At 44.1% G+C, this 20,608-nt stretch overlaps 1 protein-coding gene and 1 long non-coding RNA gene across 4 annotated transcripts in view; one reads left to right on the top strand and one right to left on the bottom strand.

The window, feature by feature from the left end:
• Nucleotides 1–20,608, top strand: part of LOC141182619 (uncharacterized) — a 213,623-nt gene that overhangs the window by 134,051 nt on the left and 58,964 nt on the right. The gene's annotated exons all lie outside the window — the stretch shown is intronic.
• Nucleotides 2,925–10,159, bottom strand: LOC141182634 (uncharacterized). Its single transcript, XR_012257931.1, has 3 exons — nt 10,058–10,159; nt 9,770–9,860; nt 2,925–3,042 (listed from the first exon to the last, which is right to left on the bottom strand). It is a non-coding gene; the product is annotated as an uncharacterized lncRNA (long non-coding RNA).

The following is a 20,608-nucleotide window of genomic DNA, read 5'->3' as shown; positions in this document are numbered from 1 at the left end:
TCCTCTGACATTCAATGAACAAGTTTTGAGTTGTGCCATATTATATGAAAAAAAGGAGGAATGGAAGAGAGAAAGATTAAAAGAAAAGATGACGTATAGACGGTAGATAGTAACATCTACCTCTCAGCGTCTAAGAAGTATAGATAATGAATATATCAAAACAGTAGGAAATTGCGAAACAAGCAGATCCCAATGCAAGTCCCTAACTGGGGGTTGTCTTTACAGGCGTAAGTCAAACTTTCAGTTCTAGGATTCCTATTAGGTGGAACCATGGAATATAAAGCAAGTAATGTAATACAGCCTGATATTACAGTAGTATCATGTGAACTCAACTTATATGCTGGTCTAAGATCTTATATGAACTTAGACATTCTATATAGTGGAAGAGTGGCACCTAATGCTCTATTTAGATATATCTAATTATATGCTTAAAGAAATAAGTAAGCATCTGCAAACTGTCTCTCATCAGGGAAGACAACATTCATTTCAGGAGCTCATATGATTGGCAGGTTCCTTTCCCATCTGGCTGCATCATCATCAAGTTCCTGATCCATTGAACGCCTTCTGTGACGTGCTGGAACTCTCTGTGGCAATGGTGGAGCAGGTGGCCAGTCAGATATATGGATTCTGGGAATGTCCAGGACATCACAGAAAGGTCTCGTCACTTTGATCTTTCAAAGTATACAATGTTCCATTTTTCGGACCTGCAGCTGGAAAGGGTACCGCAGAAGTACATCAGGCCATTTTTCAATAGAGCATCAAGTAGTGGTTTCAATACCCTTCTTTTAGCAAGTGTCATTCAGGATAGATATGTGATCGATTGTATACGTTTTCCATTGAAAATCACCAGGACTCAACTCCCCTGCTTTCCTCACAATGGCCTCTTTTACATTGAAAAAATGTATGTGACAGATAATGTCCCTTGGATGCTCAGGATCTGGGCCATGATTGCCTAATGTATGGTGTTCCCTGTCAGTCTCCAGCTCCTTATCAATAGGGTCACCAAGGATATTATTGATTAATGTCAATAGTGTTGGCATGATCGCTTGTGCATTGATGCTTTCATGTATACCCCTTATCCAGATATTATTGTGATTTTCATGGTCATCAACCAAATTAAACAGACTGTTTATTTATGAGCATTTTGATAGCCCACATCTTGTACGACATCCGCCTCTAATCTCTGTACCTCGTCAGTAAGCTGTGACAGGCTAGAAGTGAGGGGACGTATTTCAGTTTTGTATTTGGTCTCCAGCATTTGTATATAATGCTGCATCTATTGTTTAGTAGGGATAGATGCAATATGATATACAAATCAATTATGGCGTTCTCCATATCAGAATTCCCTGTGGCTGGGGGAGTAAATGTCCCTGTGAAGCAAGCACTGCTCAGGCCGACATTAAGAGAGAAGTTGGTGCAGGATTTACAGGCTGGAGCTGTCTGGCATCATGAGGGTTAAGGCTGCTTCTTTTACCACGCTGAGATGAGGCAGTAATGGCTCCGGAGCAGGAAGATAAGACCTTCCATAAGAAACGCTGCATACCAGACATGCTGACGGAGGTGGAGGACCTCAGATTAACCTCCGATCTCCTCTTTCTTTCCTATATCGGATGTCATGTTTGAGGCTGTAAATTGCTTATAATTCCCCCCGGAACACGGTCTGAAGAGAGTGTTTTCAGTGTGTGCCTTCTCTCGGTGCTATGTCCATGCCATGGCCTTCCTGTTGATGTTCAATACATCCAAAGGTGGTGTTGATTAGGAGCAGGATTGTGTGATGTAACAACCTTATGTGAGCACTGGAAACGCAAGTTGTGACAACAATGGAACGGTGCCAGAATGGGAGTTGCGTATGATTGTTTTTTATTTTAACAAGGCCAAACATGAGGAATGAGAAGAAGTTGTCCTAGTAGTGGAAAACCCCTTTAAAAAGATACAATTTTAGATTAGAATGAAAAAGGCTTCTCCCCTGTGTGACTTCTCTGAAGTTTAAAAAAAGTTGATTTCCAAGGAAACCATTTCCCACATTAAGAACATAAAAATGGCTTCTCTCCTGTGTCAGTACTTTGGTAACTAAGAAGTGATGATTTATTCACAAAACATTTCCCACATTCTGAACATAAAAAGGCTTCTCCCTTGTGTGGGCTCTCTGGTGGTCATCAAGATGCGCTTTCCGTATAAAACATTTCCCACATTCTAAACATGAAAAAGGCTTTTCCCTTGTATGAGTTCTCTGATGCTTGTTAAGAGTTGATTTATCTGCATAACATTTCCCACATTCTGAACATGAAAAAGGCTTCTCACCTGTGTGAGTTATTTGGTGATTAACCAAAGCTGATTTCTGGCTAAAACATTTTTCACATTCTGAACAAGAAAAAGGCTTCTCCTCTGTGTGAGTTCTCTGATGATTAACCAAAACTGATTTCTGGCTAAAACATTTCCCACATTCTGAACAAGAAAAAGGCTTCTCCCCTGTGTGAGTTCTCTGGTGATTAACCAAAGCTGATTTATGGCTAAAACATTTCCCACATTCTGAACAAGAAAAAGGCTTCTGCCCTGTGTGAGTTCTCTGGTGATTAACCAAATCTGATTTATGGCTAAAACATTTTCCACATTCTGAACAGGAAAAAGGCTTCTCCCCTGTGTGAGTCCTCTGGTGATTAACCAAATCTGATTTCTGGCTAAAACATTTCCCACATTCTGAACAGGAAAAAGGCTTCTCCCCCGTGTGAGTTCTCTGGTGATTAACCAAAGCTGATTTCTGGATAAAAAAATTCCCACATTCTGAACAGGAAAAAGGCTTCTCCCCTGTGTGAGTTATTTGGTGATTAACCAAACCTGATTTCTGGCTAAAATATTTTTCACATTCTGAACAAGAAAAAGGCTTCTCCCCTGTGTGAGTTCTCTGGTGATTAACTAAAGCTGATTTATGGCCAAAACATTTTCCACATTCTGAACATGAAAAAGGCTTCTCTCCTGTGTGGGTTATCTTATGTCTGATAAAACTTGATTTCAGCTGTCCCTCTGATCTCTCGGTACAGTCATCTGGAAAGAATAAAACCAATTATTATTTATGAATAACATATCCTTAAAATTTATATTGTTGAACATTTCTACTTAAACTCTCCGTAAAAATTCACTTTATGTAAAAGTTATTTACCAAGAAAACATCACAGAAAAATCAGTCTTACCAACACCAAATCAGATAACAAATGCACTAGCAATTTAGTGTTGGTTGGGTGTACTGGGGCGTCTGTCCATGTGGGTGCACTTATATAGTGCTGGGTAGCCCTCCTGATCTAATAGTATGAGCATCATCAATAGGCTAAGCCAGACACTGTGCATCAAACCTGCCTGTGTGACTGGTGTCCTATGCAAGCTTCTTCTGTGTGCATCTAATATATATAATTATCTTATCCCGTCTGTCTGTCCAGGAAATCCCGCGTCGCTGATTGGTCCGGCCGCGGCCAATCAGCGACGCGAGATTTCAGAAAAAGATGGCGGCCGTTAGCGGTTCATCTGCCGCACGGAGGTCAGTGGCGATGCAGCCAGCTGCTGGCAACATAAGTACCCCGACCGGAGGCGCCGCTGACCTCCATTCGGCTATCGTCGGGAGATCAGCGGCAACGGGCATTATATGGGGGTTATGTGACTTCCTGCATGGGGCATTATAAGGGTGGGGGGGATGTGTCTTCCTGCATGGGGCATTATAAGGGAGGGGGGGTGACATCCTGCATGGGCCATTAAAATAAAAGGGGGAATGTGACATCCTTCATGGGGCATTATAAGAGAGGGAGGGGATGTGACATCCTGCATGGCGCATTATAAGAGAGGGAGGGGATGCAGGACATGGGGCATTATAAGGGAGGGGGGGATGTGACTTCCTGCATGGGGCATTATAGAGGAGGGGGGAGGTGACATCCTGCATAGGGCACTAAACAGGGGGGAGGGAGACATCCTGCATGGGGCATTATAAGGGGGGTGACATCCTGCATGGGCCATTATATGGGGAGGATGTGACTTCCTGCATGGGGCATTATATGGGAGCGATGTGACTTCCTGCATGGGGCATTATATGGGGGGGATGTGATTTCCTGCATGGGGCATTATAAGGGGGGGATGTGACTTCCTGCATGGGGCATTATAAGGGGGGGATGTGACTTACTGCATGGGGCATTATAAGGGAGGGGGGGATGTGACTTCCTGCATGGGGCATTATATGGGGGGGTGACATCCTGCATAGGGCATTAAACAGGGGGAGGGGGTGACATCCTGCATGGGGCATTATATGGGGGGATGTGACTTTCTGCATGGGGCATTATATGGGGGGGGATGTGACTTCCTGCATGGTGCATTATATGGGGGGATGTGACTTCCTGCATGGGGCATTATAAGGGAGGGGGGATGTGACTTCCTGCATGGGGCATTATTAGGGGGGTGACATCCTGCATGGGCCATTATATTGGGGGGATATAACTTCCTGCATGGGGCATTATATGGGGGGGATGTGACTTCCTGCATGGGGCATTATTTGGGGGGGATGTGACTTCCTGCATGGGGCATTATAAGGGAGGGGGGATGTGACTTCCTGCATGGGGCATTATAAGGGGGGGGTGACATCCTGCATAGGGCATTAAACAGGGGGGGGGGTGACACCCTGCATGGGGCATTATAAGAGGGGGTGATATCCTGCATGGGGCATTATATGGGGGGAAGTGACTTCCTGCATGGGGCATTATAAGGGAGGGGGGGGATGTGACTTCCTGCATGGGGCATTATAAGGGGGGTGACATCCTGCATGGGCCATTATAATGGAAGGGGGGATGTGACATACTGCATGAGGCATTATATGGGGGGGGTTGACTTCCTGCATGGGGCATTATAAGGGAGGTGACTTCCTGCATGGGGCATTATATGGGGGGTATGTGACTTCCTGCATGGGGCATTATAAGGGAGCGAGGGATGTGACTTCCTACATGGGGCATTATAAGGGAGGGGGGGTGACATCCTGCATGGGCCACTATAATGGAAAGGGGGATGTGACTTCCTGCATGGGGCATTATATGGGGGGGATGTGACTTCCTGCATGGGGCATTATAAGGGGGGGATGTGACTTCCTGCATGGGGCATTATAAGGGGGGGATGTGACTTCCTGCATGGGGCATTATAAGGGAGGGGGGGGATATGACTTCCTGCATGGGGCATTATATGGGGGGGGAGGTGACATCCTGCATAGGGCATTAAACAGGGGGGGGGTGACATCCTGCATGGGGCATTATATGGGGGGATGTGACTTCCTGCATGGGGCATTATATGGGGGGGATGTGAGTTCCTGCATGGTGCATTATATGGGGGGATGTGACTTCCTGCATGGGGCATTATAAGGGAGGGGGATGTGTCTTGCTGCATGGGGAATTATAAGGGGGGGTGACATCCTGCATGGGCCATTATATTGGGGGGATATAACTTCCTGCATGGGGCATTATATGGGGGGGATGTGACTTCATGCATGGGGCATTATTTGGGGGGGATGTGACTTCCTCCATGGGGCATTATAAGGGAGGAGGGATGTGACTTCCTGCATGGGGCATTATAAAGGGGGGGGGTGACATCCTGTATAGGGCATTAAACAGGGGGGGGTGACACCCTGCATGGGGCATTATAAGGGGGGGTGACATCCTGCATGGGGCATTATATGGGGGGAAGTGACTTCCTGCATGGGGCATTATAAGGGAGGGGGGGGGATGTGACTTCCTGCATGGGGCATTATAAGGGTGGGGGTGACATCCTGCATGGGCCATTATAATGGAAGGGGGGATGTGACATACTGCATGAGGCATTATATGGGGGGATGTGACTTCCTGCATGGGGCATTATAAGGGAGGTGACTTCCTGAATGGGGCATTATATGGGGGGTATGTGACTTCCTGCATGGGGCATTATAAGGGAGGGGGGGATATGACTTCCTGCATGGGGCATTATAAGGGAGGGGGGGTGACATCCTGCATGGACCATTATAATGGAAAGGGGGATGTGACATCCTGCATGGGGCATTATAAGGGAGGGGGGGATGTGACTTCCTGCATGGTGCATTATAAGAGAGGGAGGGGATGTGACATCCTGCATGGGGCATTATAAGGGAGGGGGGTGACATCCTGCATGGGCCATTATATGGGGGGGATGTGACCTCCTGCATGGGGCATTATATGGGGGGGATGTGACTTCCTGCATGGGGCATTATATGGGGGGGGTGTGACTTCCTGCATGGGGCATTATAAGGGAGGGGGGATGTGACTTCCTGCATGGGGCATTATAAGGGAGGGGGGTGACATCCTGCATGGGCCATTATAATGGAAGGGGGGATGTGACATCCTGCATGGGGCATTATATGGGGGGATGTGACTTCCTGCATGGGGCATTATAAGGGAGGGGGGGATGTGACTTCTTGCATGGGGCATTATAAGGGAGGGGGGGGTGACATCCTGCATGGGCCATTATAATGGAAAGGGGGATGTGACATCCTGCATGGGGCATTATATGGAGGAGATGTGACTTCCTGCATGGGGCATTATAGGGAGGTGACTTCCTGCATGGGGCATTATAAAGGGGGGATGTGACTTCCTGCATGGGGCATTATAAGGGAAGGGGGATGTGACTTCCTGCATGAGGCATTATAAGGGAGGGGGGGTGACATCCTGCATGGGCCATTATAATGGAAGGGGGGATGTGACATCCTGCATGGGGCATTATATGGTGGGGGGGGACAAGGGACATCCTGCATGGCGCATTATAAGAGAGGGAGGGGATGTGACATCCTGCATGGGGCATTATAAGTCCTCACTATAATTGCCCGGTCCTCACTAACACGGTTCGCTGACTGGTCGCGACCGGCGGCTGCGACCAATCAGCGATATCAGCCCCAAATTTAAACACCGTCTCCGGCCAATTGGCGCCAGATTTAAAATAAGTACGCCACCGTCGGGAGACATATTCTAGAATACCCGATACGTTAGAATCGGGCCACCATCTAGTCTTTAATACTAGGCAACCACACCCTCCATGAATTGGTAGGTTTGTGAGTGATTGCTCCATAAGTATTTTGCACCTGCACTGCCTTTATCATGGGGGTCAGCGGCATCCTGCTAGTGCATTTGTTATATGATTTGGTGTTGGTAAGGCTGTATCTTTTTCAGAGATTTTTTTTTAATTTTGCCTTATGTTAGCCGTCATTATTCACCAAGACAATAACAGTTCACAGTCTAATAGAAAACCTCATAGAAAGAACCAGTGGAGCGTAGTGTTCAACTGTCTGTTAATTCTGCCTCCAAAATATGGAATAAAAAGCCACCAAACAATGTTATGTAGGTGAAAAAATACCAATAAAAAGTTCTACTCATCTCACAAAAAAACAAGTCCCCACTCAGGTCCATCATCTGTCAGTGGAAAACCAGAGGTTTCCACATCATTAGTGGCTCAAAGGCTTTTGAAAAGCAACATGGCTTCCATAAACCAATCCAGCAATATCCACTCTCCCAAAGTCAGATCTCCCCCTCACTTCTGAGCCTTGCAGTGCGCCCAAAACACATTCAGCATCCATGTATTTGGCATTACTATAGTGAGAAGAACCCACTTAATTTACGGTGTGTGTCTCCTGGAGCACAATCTGGGCACTATGTGTTGAGCAATAAAATGATATATTTGTAATTTTCACTCTCCAACATCCACTGCGTGCTAATATCCAGAAAGTGCCTGTAGAGTCAAAATAGTCACTACTCCTATAGATTAATTCACTGAGGGTTATAATTTCCAAAATGGAGTCACTTTATGGGGATTTATACTGCTCTGGTTTTCTGAAATTTGGTCACATTAGGGCTTCTATAAATGGTGTGTCCCATCTCCTCTGGGATCTGCTCCTGCGACGTCTGCTTCTGTCACCAGGAGCCGCCTTATTCATCCTGCAGGCGGCGCTGGTGATGGAGGAGACGTCAGAACCAGAAGCTCTGGGCGGAGCAGGCTCTGTCCAGCCAGTAAGATTAGGAAGCCTGGGACCTGTAGTACTATCCAGTCTGGCAGTATGGGTGTGTGTGCTGTCCAGCTGGAGTAATCTGCTTCCTGCTTCAGCCAATTGGAAAGCACCGCACCCTACTAAAGCTGGAAGCATATTGCAGGAAGCTGCCAGATACAGCCTTGTTCTCCTCTGGTTCAGTCCTCTGTGCTCAGCTCCCGGCTTGTGTATTTGTTTCCTGTTGTGACCTCGGCCCGTTTACTGACTACTCTTGCGTTTTCTGATTTTGTATTTTCTCTGCCCTCATGGATATGACCCGGCTACCTGACCATTCTTCTTCCCATCTCACACCACAGAACAGCAGGTAACACCATGGCCCAAGCCTAGGGGTCTCTGTCTAAGTCCAAATCCATATAGAGGGGTTAAAGGGTGATGAGCAAGGCAAACCCAGGGATCAGGAAAATGGAGTAGATGGCGCCAAGTCTGTTCGTGGTAGCCATCTTTTGAGCTGCCAGGTGACTATGAACAGTGTCCCCAATACATTGTGTCTGCAAACTATCCCAGCAAAATCTGCATTCAAATAGCTAAATGGCGCTTCTTCCCTTCTTAACCTGCCATGTGCCCAGACAGTAGTGTACAACCGTATATGGGGTAGTGTCACATTCAAGAGAAGTTGGAATATTATTTGTAAGGTCCATTTGCTTCCTATTATCCTTTGTGAAGAATTCCAAAATTATCACCACATAAAGTGACACACGTCAGATTTGAAAAATGGGCCCAGATATGAACACAAAACTGGCTGCAGGAAAGGGTTAAATCAGAGTATTTTGGGCACTAATTACTGTAGTCAAAACTGTGAGTATAGACAATAACACATCTACTGAAATGATCAAACTCAACAGTCTCCATCAGTAAGTAGTGAGTAACTAGTGGTGAAACCTCTCTGGGGTAATTAGAGTATGGGGCTCGGTGGCTCTTGGGAATCTAAACTATCGTAAGGGCCAATATTTTCTGTCAGATGAATTTCATGAAGAAATATTAGACATTCAAAGAGAACTTTTTATAATAGTGCAGAGCTGAGGTGTCTTAAATTTAGCTTAGAGATACAGTATATCATAGCACAGGTGTAATGTTTTTAATATAGTTTATCACTATCCTGTTTGAAGTTAGTCGGTTTTAAAATAAATTGAAAAATCAGGATAAAGGGAAACTCTGTTGTTATTGTACAGAAATTCACACTTGGCCCTCACTGCACATTTAATGTTGTAGATCATAAAAGTAAAGTTTGGCCAGAAAGACTGGACCTGGTCTTGTAGGGACCATATGAGCACATTCAGCAGCACAGAAGGGAGAGAAGGTGGATTCATCCAATAAGATATCAGGGATCTAGGAAGGAACAGCATCATTACCCTCCACTTTCTCTTACAGACCCATCATATTATTTTTCATCAAGTGATTTTCTAACTTGTCAGCAAATTCTATGTATGCGGTCATTTGGCTTTGTAGTTTACAGATCTGGGCAGGTAACGATCAGCGTCTACTAATCCCAGGGGGTAGGTGGATTCTCCAGGTTGTAAGTTCTATGGAAAAGGGTTTTAATGCTCAAAATCATTTGAACAGTTTTGGGTGGAGGAGAATGTTGTGGTCTAGAGGCAAAATGGTGATCACATGATTGTGATACGGCCGGACTACACCACTGATAAAGCAGCCACAGCCGGTGACTGAGAAGAATCTGTGACTTCTCTGAGTTTAGTGGTTATTACTCACCTGGGTAGTCATATGTAGGAATTTCCTCTTTACACCACTCATCACCCCTTACATATGTCTCTGTAGTGTTAATATGGGTCAGATCTTCACCCTGAAACAAATATTGTAAAAGTCACAGACAGATGAGAAGTCACATCTATGATCAGCTCTAATCCTGCCATCTCCACCGTTCTCATTACACAAGCAAAAAACACATAATACTGGTGGATAAAACAAGACTGAGCACAAGACCTTCACAGCCGTGTACACATCATAGGGGAGATCTCATGACACCTTCTCTCCATCTACCTGATGATCCTGAGGAACATTGGGCTCTTCTTGTTTACAGTCCTGTGGAAGAAGAGGACGGGGACATCTCTCTGGTGTTGTCCTCTTACTGGATATATCTGGAGGAAACACATACAGGGACTGAATTCATTCTTTACATACAGATAATTATAGACCGTGTGTATTTAGCCTCGTCTGTTACCTGGTGATATGAGGGGCTGGAGAACCTCAATCATGACGTCTTTGTACAAATCTTTGTGTCCTTCTAAATACTCCCACTCCTCCATGGAGAAATAGACAGCAACATCCTGACATCTTATAGGAACCTGACACATACAATCATACAGTCATACCCCTGATCCTTTCATAGTATTACTGTGTAATGTCCCAGCATTCCCAGCAGTGTCACCTCTCCAGTCAGCAGCTCAATCATCTTGTAGGTGAGTTCTAGGATCTTCTGGTCATTGATGTCCTCATGAATCAAGAGGTGAGATGGAGGCCCTGTGATTGGGCTCAGGGGTCTTTCCCATCCCTCAGATACAGGGGCCTGGCAGTGCCCACTAGAGGTCTTCTTCACTACTATGTAATCCTGGTTATGGAGAGACACATTATTAAATCTCACTTCAGACATTTCCAGAGTCCTCACCTCTCCAGTTCTGTCCATCTGTTATTCCCATAGATAAGAATGATGTAATGTGACGTCATCAGAATCTCTCACCTCTCCAGTAAGCTGGAAGAGGATCTCTAGGGTAAGATGTAATATCCTCTCCGCCATCTTGTCTCTATTCATATCCATCTTTGATGGGTCCATAAGAAAAATTCTCTTAAATGGAAGACCTTCACTGAGAGGATCTGATATTGTAGGGACCTAAATGAGAAGATGATGAGCCGATGTAACATCATAAAAGTCCTGTGTAATAATACAATTACTGGAGATAATAAAGGGAAACATATGAGGAGATATATTATTTTACAGTATTTAGATTTCTTCTTTACATCTGGTAATAAAACCTATATATTTTAGGCCACAGACAACAAGCAGTTTCTTTCTTGGAGTCTGCAGCTGAACACTTTCTCAAAGATTCATCTTCCATAAAGCTAATTCTCGTCTCATTTACCGACAATGTTTCAATAATCCACCTCAACGCGTTTCCCCAACAGGTTCATCAGGAGGCTTGATATAAGGATGATAATTCATGATGTTCAGTATAGTGTGCCTAATAGCCAGGTGCCCATGTATAAATATCCCAATTCATCCAAAACCCCTCCCAGACTAGGAGGCTCATTCCCATTCCTAGAGGTGAATTGTCACAGGATATACAAAATGGAGTCTGTCTACAATAATGTACTGCACCTACGCTACTTCTCATGAGCTAGAGGTCCGATAATGTCCATCCCCTAGTGCGATTGTCCAGAAGTGACGTGCTTTATGCTGAAACACCAGATAAACTGATTGCCGCTGCTCCACTCGTACCTGTGACTGTGCATGCCCGTACTTATCATTCCACGCCGGAGCGAATCTAGGATCATTGTCCACGATTGCGCATGCCCAGATGTCTGCGCTCCACACCGGAGTGCATATGATATTGGATCGCATTCCATCAAATGAAAAATCCTCCCTCTGAGATCAGCATCATGGGAGACTAACAACAAGTATTGCACATCCTCCCATCATACAATAAGCATGTAGATCTACTTCTAGAAAATATGGGATGGTGGCCCACAGTAAATTTCTAAATGGTCAAATTTGACCCCTATTGCATAATTAGACATACACAAGGAACACCACACTTGTTAGTTACTAAATAGTATAAGTGGGATATAACTAATAAGAAATAATTCTGATACAGAAGCTCAGATCTCTCGAAGAAGTAAAACAATATGTGAACCCCATTCTCAGGAAACTGAGTAGCAATGGGTAGAATATAAAATCCAAAAATGTAAATCAGAATATGGATGTATTCACACAAAACAGGCATAGGAAATTTGCTCCTCGAGTACCTTAGGGGCTTGTGCATCCAGTCTGGAATCCACTCGCTTTCCTTTTTGATACATCTATTGTGATCACCTCCTCTCACATTGGGTTTAACCGCCGCAATGATACAAAACGAGATGTTTCCGGTTCATGAGTCTCACTAATTGGAGTGTCCTGACCATGGCATAAATTACCCAAATGCCCCCTCCCCACCCCTCCTCTTAGACTGCCTCTTGGTCGTTCATACAAAATCTAGGGGGCAGGTGCATGTGGCCATATATAAAAGTCCTGAGGTTTTACAGTTGGAATAATCCCTCTGGAAAAAGATTTTACCTGTAGAGGAACTCGAGAAAGATTTACATGGTCTCATCCAATTACATGTACAACTTTATCCACATCTAAAGAAACCGCACACTCTTCTATCCAGCCAAGTCCACTTGGGTGCAGGTTTTTATAGAAACTATGCACTAAACGGTCCCTAATTGACCGACCCTTTCTGAAAGTTATTGTGGGAGTACATCCCACAGCACCCTCAGGTCCCGGTTGGCCAGGGTTTTCTGAGGATATTAAAGATATGGTCACTCTGATTGTGATAAGTTCCTATTACTCGTGTTATCCCATCTTTTTCTTGCTCTCTTGGTTAGGTATGGAGGAATGTCTGTCTCTCCTGATTTTCTGCAAACAATCGTGTGGAATCCAAAATGTATCGTGGGTACCCTTTTCCATGAATCTGGTGTTCATGTCTATTGCCTGTATATTAAACTCTGTGACATTAGAGCAGTCTCTTCTCAATCGTAAAAATTGGCTCTTGGATATTGCTTTTTTTTAATGAGGATGGGGTGGTGACTATCCCACTTCAATAGTTTATTAGTGCTTGTAGGTTTATGGTAGATGAGTGTACCTAAGGTCCCATCCCCTTCATTCTTGATTAGTACATCCAGCAAAGGCAACTGGTAATATTTAAACTCTGACATAAATCTCAGGCTCACTCTATAGATATTGAGTTCCCTGACAAATTCAAGAAACTTTTCACTCGTTCCTGACCAGATGATAAAAATGTCGTCAATATATCTATACTAAACCCCAATATATGGATGCCACCACTTATGATCATCCGTGTGTCATCAGTATCACACGTACCGGCGCCTGGGAATCAACGGTACAGGTAGCGCTGTTCCCAAGCACCGGGTGCTGAACGCTCCCCTTATCATTGTCCCCCGATCAGCGCGAGCAAGGGACAATCTTGAAAGTAGTATTCTGCTCCCCCTGTGTCCTGGTGTAAAAATAAGAATAAAATTAAAAAATCCTTATATTCACCTGTCCGAAGATGTCCCCCACTGTAATTCACCTGACCGCTCATGGCGGGGAGAATGACTCGCTACAGCGAGCAGGCCCCTGCTCTGGGCTGAGCTCAGCGGGAGCAGAATACTACTCTCATCATTGTCCCTTGCTATCGCTGATCGCAGTGTAAGCAGGGGACAATGATGAGGGCAGCATTCTGCACCCGATACTTGAGAACAGCGTTAACTGTACCACTGATTCCCAAGTGCCGGTACTGATGGGGCACATGGGTGACACACGGTTGCTACACATATCACACACATGGACACGGATATTTCCAGTAACGGAAATATCCGAATGTGTAAAAGAGGCCTTACAGAGAGGCATTCTGGATACTGGTGCTAGATTCGTCCTGCTCGCGGGACTTGAAGAAGCAAACCGATTTGATTCTGCATGATTAAACATCAATCATTCATATAGAAATGTATGATTATATTTGATTTTTGATTTTTTTCTTGGGAGTCAAAGAATCTACTCCTTCTGGAAATGATGGAGACAATCAATGTTTCACTGCTAAACACAGTAAGTCATCCTGACCCTCTTTGTCCGGTCTGCAGTGGTCTATAGGCCATCATGTTGTAGCTTGTGATCCAAAAGTGTAATGTGAACATGCACACGAAGACTCAGAAGGATGAACAGTCCAGCTTCAGTGTATAAAAAGTCTCCTTACTTTTTAGTTTTCTTCCATTTTTTTAAAAGAGGCAAATTCAGTCTTGTGCCAAACTGCTCCTGAATTCTGTGCCCATGACATGATATGGGCACATACTGATTCTCTATATGCCCTTAATGTTACAATGAAGTTTTATCTAATTGATTCTATGGTAACAATGTGGCATGCTGCAACTAATGTCATATTAATAATGGAACAAAGCTCCTTGAGAAGACATAAAGAAATATAGAGCTTCATACTTATCAGGTTTCAACGTAATTTAATGCAAACTTATTAAAGGGAACCTGTCAGCAGGATTTTGCTAAGAAAACTACAGGCATTGTCATGTTGGGGCTGTTGCTGTTGTCCTTGTTACATGGAAATTGCTGCTGTCACAGTTTTTGCTGCCATTAGATGGAAGTTGTAGTTATCGTAAATGGATGTTGCTGTTGTGGCCGTTACGTGGAAGTTGCCGTTGTTGTTCCCGTTACATGGAAATTGCTGTTGTTGTTGCCTTTAGATGGAAGTTGTTGTTGTTGCCATTAGATGGAAGTTGTTGTTGCCATTGTTGCCATTAGATGGAAATTGTTGCTGCCGTTAAATGGAAGTTGTAGTTGTTGTTGCCGTTAGATAGAAGTTCCCGTTGTTGTTGCCATTACATGAAATTTGCTGTTGTTTTTGCCTTTAGATGGAAGTTGTTGTTGTTGCCGTTAAATGGAAGTTATTGTTGCCATTAGATGGAAGTTGTTGTTGCCGTTAGATGGAAATTGTTGATGCCGTTAGATGAAAGTTGTTCTTGCCGTTAGATGCAAGTTGTTGCCGTTAGATAGAAGTTGTTGTTGCTGCAGTTAGAAGGAAATTGCCATTGTTGTTGCCATTTGATGTACGTAGTTGCCGTTGATGTTGCCATTAGACGGAAGTTGCTGTTGTTGTTTCCATTACATGGAAATTGCTTTTGTTGTTGACTTTAAATGGAAGTTTTTGTTGCCGTTAGATGGAGGTTGTCGTTGTTGCCGTTAGATGGAAATTGTTGTTGCCGTTAGATGGAAGTTGTTGTTGCGGTTAGATGAAAGTTGTTGTCATCAGATGGGGAAGTTGTTGCTGTTAGATGGAAGTTGTTGTTGCAGTTAGATTGAAGTTGTTCTCATTAGATGGGGAAGTTGTTGCCATTAGATGGAAGTAGCTGTCATTAGATGAAAGCCAGGGTGTGCGTTTATGTGCTGTATGTACACCAACGTAAACCAATCTCAAATTCTGTGTTTTATCTTTGTATTTTTTGCATTCTGTGCAAGCCAGGGTGTGGCCTCCCTTCCTAGAGCTGGATAATACATTTAAAGCACTGAAATCAACTTTGACACATGGTAAGGTTTTTAATATTAGACAGAGTAGGACTATCCTGAATGGGTTCAATTTGCTTTGATGGGATAGCTTTCATGCTATTTTTGATTAAAACAGTGTTACTAAGCTTTTTATTTATTTATAGCAGGGTTTATGTTCATTTTGCTTCTAGTAGTTTTTTTTTATTAGATGGAAGTTGTTGCAGTTAGATTTAAGTTGTTGTTGCCATTAGATGGAAGTTGTTGCTGTTAGGTGGACATTGTTGTTGTTGCCATTAGATGGAAGCTTCTGTTGTCATTAGATGGAAACTGTTGTTGCCGTTAGATGGAAGTTGTTGTTTTCATTAGATGGATATTGTTGATGTTATTGCCGTTAGATGGAAGTTGTTATTGCCGTTAGATGAAAGTTGTTGCTGCCGTTAGATGAAAGTTGTTGTTGCAATTAGATGGAAGAAGTTGCTGCCATTAGATGGAAGTTATTATTGCCGTTAGATTGAAGTTGTTGTTGCCATTAGATGGAAGTTGTTGCTGTTAGGTGGACATTGTTGTTGTTGCCGTTAGATTGAAGTTGTTGTTGCCATTAGATGGAAGCTGTTGCCATTAGATGGAAGTTGTTGTTGCCGTTAGATGGAGGTTGTCGTTGTTGCCGTTAGATGGAAATTGTTGTTGCTGTTAGATGGAAATTGTTGTTGCCGTTAGATGGAAGTTGTCATGAGATGGGGAAGTTGTTGCTGTTAGATGGAAGTTGTTGTTACCGTTAGATTGAAGTTGTCATTAGATGGTGAAGTTGTTGCCATTAGATGGAAGTAGTTGTCATTAGATGGAAGCCAGGGTGTGCGTTTCAGTGCTGCATGTACACCAACGTAAACCAATCTCAAATTCTGTGTTTTTTCTTTGTATTTTTTGCATTCTGTGCAAGCCAGGGTGTGGCCTCCATTCCTAGAGCTGGATAATACATTTAAAGCACTGAAATCAACTTTGACACATGGTAAGGTTTTTAATATTAGACAGAGTAGGACTATTCTGAATGGGATCAATATGTCTTGGTGGGATAGCTTTCATGCTATTTTTGATGAAAACAGTGTTACTAACCTTTTTTTTTTATTTATAGCAGGGTTTATGTTCATTTTGCTTCTTGTAGGCTTTTTTTTATTAGATGGAAGTGATTACCGTTAGATGAAAGTTGTTGTTGTTATTAGATGGAAGAAGTTTCTGCCATTACATGGAAGTTGTTATTGTTGCCGTTAGTATGAAGTTGTTGTTGCCATTAGATGGAAGCTTCTGTTGTCGTTAGATGGAAACTGTTGTTGCTGTTAGATGGACATTGTTGATGTTCTTGCCGTGAGATGGAAGTTGTTGTTGCCGTTAGATGGACGTTGTTGATGTCGTCAGTTGGAAGTTGTTGCCGTTAGATGGACGTTGTTGTTGCCGTTAGATGGAAATTATTGTAGCCATTAGATGGAAGTTGTTCTTGCCGTTAGGTGGAAGTTGTTGCCGTTAGATGGACATTGTTGATGTTATTGCCGTGAGATGGAAGTTGCTGATGTCGTTAGTTGGAAGTTGTTGCCGATAGATGGATGTTGTTGTAGCCGTTAGATGGAAGTTGTTGTAGCCATTAGATGGAAGTTGTTCTTGCCGTTAGATGGAAGTTGTTCTTGCCGTTAGATGGAAGTTGTTGTTGTTGCCGTTAGATGGAATTTGTTGTTGTTGCAGTTAGATGGAAGTTGTTGTTGCCTTTAGATGGAAATTTTTGTTGCCTTTAGATGGACATTGTTGATGTTATTGCCATTAGATAGAAGTTGTTGTTGTTGCAGTTAGATGGAAGTTGTTGTTGCAGTTAGATGGAAATTGTTGTTGCCACTAGATGGAAGTTGTCGATGTTGCCATTAGATAGAAATTGTAGCTATTGTTGCCCTTAGAAGGAAATTGCCATTGTTGTTCCCATTAGATGTAAGCTGTTGTTGTTGCCGTTGTTGCTGTCGTTAGACGGAAGCTGCCATTGTTGTTTCCATTACATGGAAATTGCTGTTGTTGTTGAAGTTAACCCCATAAGGTTCAATGACGGACACAGCATGTCATTAGCGTGTGTTAGTTCCTGCTCTTTGCCGTGCAGTGTTGGTCATGCATTTAAACTGTCACTGCCTGTAAGCAGGCAGTGACAGTTTCGTGCCGACAGCTGTCACAGACAGCTGATCGGTACGGGGTGCGGTGCAGGGACCCATGCCGGCGGTCTGCGCACCCATAGCGCTGCGATCGGTCAGTCAATGTGACTGACCGATCACAGCACGATCGCTCAGGAGGTGCTGAAATATCAGCATCTCCTGCACGATCAGAGCAGCAGCTCGGCGCTGTCAGTGGCATAGCTGCTGCTGTGAGAGCCGGGGGCGGTGCTGCTGTGGATAAAGGGGAATTACCTGTACCTATTCAGGATTTTTGGAACGTTTTTTCTGAGGAGGAGTCGCAAATTTTGCCTCCCCATAGAGACTATGATTGTACCATGAATTTGTCCCTGGAGCGACTCTTCCTAAAAGTCGTTTATTTAATCTTACTATTCCTGAGAGAAAGGCTTTGGAGGAATACATACAGACGAGCTTGGCCGCCGGTCATATCAGACCCTCTAAGTCACCTGTGGCTGTTGGATTTTTCTTTTGTTAAAAAAAAGGACGGCGGTTTACGTCCTTGTCTGGACTTTCGCGAGATTAATAAAATTACTGTACGCAATCCCTACCCACTGCCATTGATTCCTGATTTGTTTAACCAGTTAGTGGGGGCCAAGTGGTTCTCTAAAATTGATCTCCGGGGGGCATACAATTTGTTGCGCATGAAGGAGGGTGATGAATGGAAGACTGCTTTTAACACTCCTGTGGGTCATTTTGAGAATCTGGTTATGCCTTTTGGTCTTACCAATGCACCAGCATTTTTTCAGAATCTTATTAATGACATCCTTAGACCTTTGATCGGCAAAAATGTGGTTGTGTATTTGGATGACATTTTGATTTATTCGCCTGATTTGGAGTCTCATTGGCGGAGCGTATGTGAAGTATTACAGTTATTAATTGACAATTCGCTTTTTGCTAAGCTAGAGAAATGTGAGTTTGCTGTACAGAGAATTAGTTTTTTGGGCTACATTATCTCCAGCGAGGGCTTTGAGATGGACCCGGTGAAAGTTCAAGCTGTGCAGGAATGGCCTAGGCCTATTGGTTTGAAATCGATACAGAGGTTTTTGGGTTTCACCAATTATTACAGAAAATTCATTAAAAATTTTTATATTATTGTTAAACCACTGACCGATCTCACCAGGAAAGGTGCTAATATGGTTCAGTGGACTACTGAGGCCATTGAAGCTTTTGTGTTTCTAAAGGAGAGGTTCAGCTCTGCCCCCATCCTTATGCAGCCTGATGTGACTAAGTCGTTTTTGGTTGAGGTTGATGCTTCTTCTGTGGGGGTCGGTGCGGGGTCGGTGCGGTGTTGTCTCAGGAAAAACAAGGATGGAGTACATCCCTGTGCCTTTTTTTTCAAAAAAATTTTCTGAGACTGAACTTAATTACGATATTGGTAATCAGGAATTGCTGGCTATTAAACTCGCATTTGAACACTGGCGTCATCTCTTGGAAGGTGCTGAATTTCCCATTCAGGTTTTCACTGATCATAAAAATCTGATCTATCTTGATGCTGCCAAGCGCTTGAATGCCCGTCAGGCTAGGTGGGCACTTTTTTTTTCGCGGTTTAATTTTTCCGTTACTTACATCCCGGGTACCAAGAATGTTAAAGCTGATGCGTTGTCTCGCAGCTTTTCTCCCATGGTTGGTGCTGAGGAGGAGGAGAGCATTTTACAAGAAGGTGTTGTGATTGCTGCATTGGACTCCGTTTTGGAAGATGAGATTCTCAAAGCACAGGAGAATGCCCCATCTAACACTCCCCATGGGAGGTTGTTTGTGCCTAGGACCTTTAGGAGTGTCATGAGTCTTGGTTGGCAGGTCATCCAGGAATTTCTGAGACCAAGAGACTTGTGGGTCGCAGTTTTTGGTGGCCTGGATGGCAGAAGGAAGTCATTAAGTCTTCACATACTCCTGCTGCGGGGTTGCTTTGCCCTCTGGAGGTTCCTAGTGCACCTTGGACACATCTGGCTATGGACTTTATTACTGACCTTCCCCCCTCTGAGGGTTTCACGGTCATCTGGGTGGTCGTGGACCGTTTTAGCAAGATGTGTCACTTGGTTCCCTTCATCAAACTGCCCTGCGCTAAGACACTCGATAAGGCCTTTGTCAAGGAAATTGTCAGACTCCATGGTGTTCCTACTGACATTGTTTCTGATAGGGGACCTCAGTTCGTGGCTCGTTTTTGGCGTGCCTTTTGTGACAGGTTGGGAGTTCATTTGTCGTTTTCATCTGGATATCATCCTGAGCCTAATGGCCAGACAGAAAGGAAGAATCAGGATGTTGAGCAGTTCTTGCGTTGTTTTGTGGCAGACAATCAAGAGGGGTGGTCTGAGTTTCTGCCGCTTGCTGAATTTGCTCTTAACAACCATACATCCTCTTCTGCTGGGTGTTCGCCTTTTTTTTTGTTGTTCTGGGAGACATCCGTCTTTTGGGTCATTCTCCAAATTGGTATCGGCTGTGCCTGAGGAGGAGAGTTTTTCCGGTGATTTGGAGAGAGTTTGGACGGATGTGCGTGGTAATCTTCAGGAGGCTAACAAAAAATCTAAAAGGTACTTTGACAGGAAACGTCAAGAGGTTTTGTTTACGGTTGGTGACATGGTTTGGTTGTCCTCTAAAAATCTGCGATTGAGGATTCCTTCTAAAAAATTGGGTCCCAAGTTTGTAGGGCCCTTTAAGGTGCTTCAGGTAGTTAACCAATCTGCTGTTAGGTTGGAGGTTTCTACCTCCTGGAAGATTAATCCGGTGTTTCATGTTTCTCTGTTGAAAAAAGCTGATGTATCAGATAGAGACGCCACTGCCACTGTTCCTCCGGTGGTGGAGGACGGGGAATATGAAATTTCCCGCATCCTTAATTCTAGACGGTATAGGGGGAGTTTGCAGTATCTCGTCGCGTGGAAGGGTTTCGGTCCCGAGGATAACTCATGGGTGAGGGCGGATGATGTTTCTGCTTTCAGACTTGTCAGAGCATTTCACAAGAGGTTTCCTGAGAAGCCTGGGCCTAGGGGATCCGGAGGATCCTCATAGAAGAGGGGGTACTGTTAGAACTCTCCTGTTAGGTTTTTTCTATTTTGCTGGTCACTTGACCTTTTTTGCCTATTTAATCCTGCTCCG

This window comes from Phyllobates terribilis, unplaced genomic scaffold (genome assembly GCF_046119375.1).
Source record: "Phyllobates terribilis strain yellow unplaced genomic scaffold, ASM4611937v1 Scaffold_35__1_contigs__length_13245226, whole genome shotgun sequence".
In the NCBI taxonomy this organism is placed as follows: Eukaryota; Metazoa; Chordata; class Amphibia; order Anura; family Dendrobatidae; genus Phyllobates; species Phyllobates terribilis.
The sequence above is the reverse complement of the archived record's forward strand: the minus strand, read 5'-3'. Positions and strand labels throughout refer to the sequence as shown.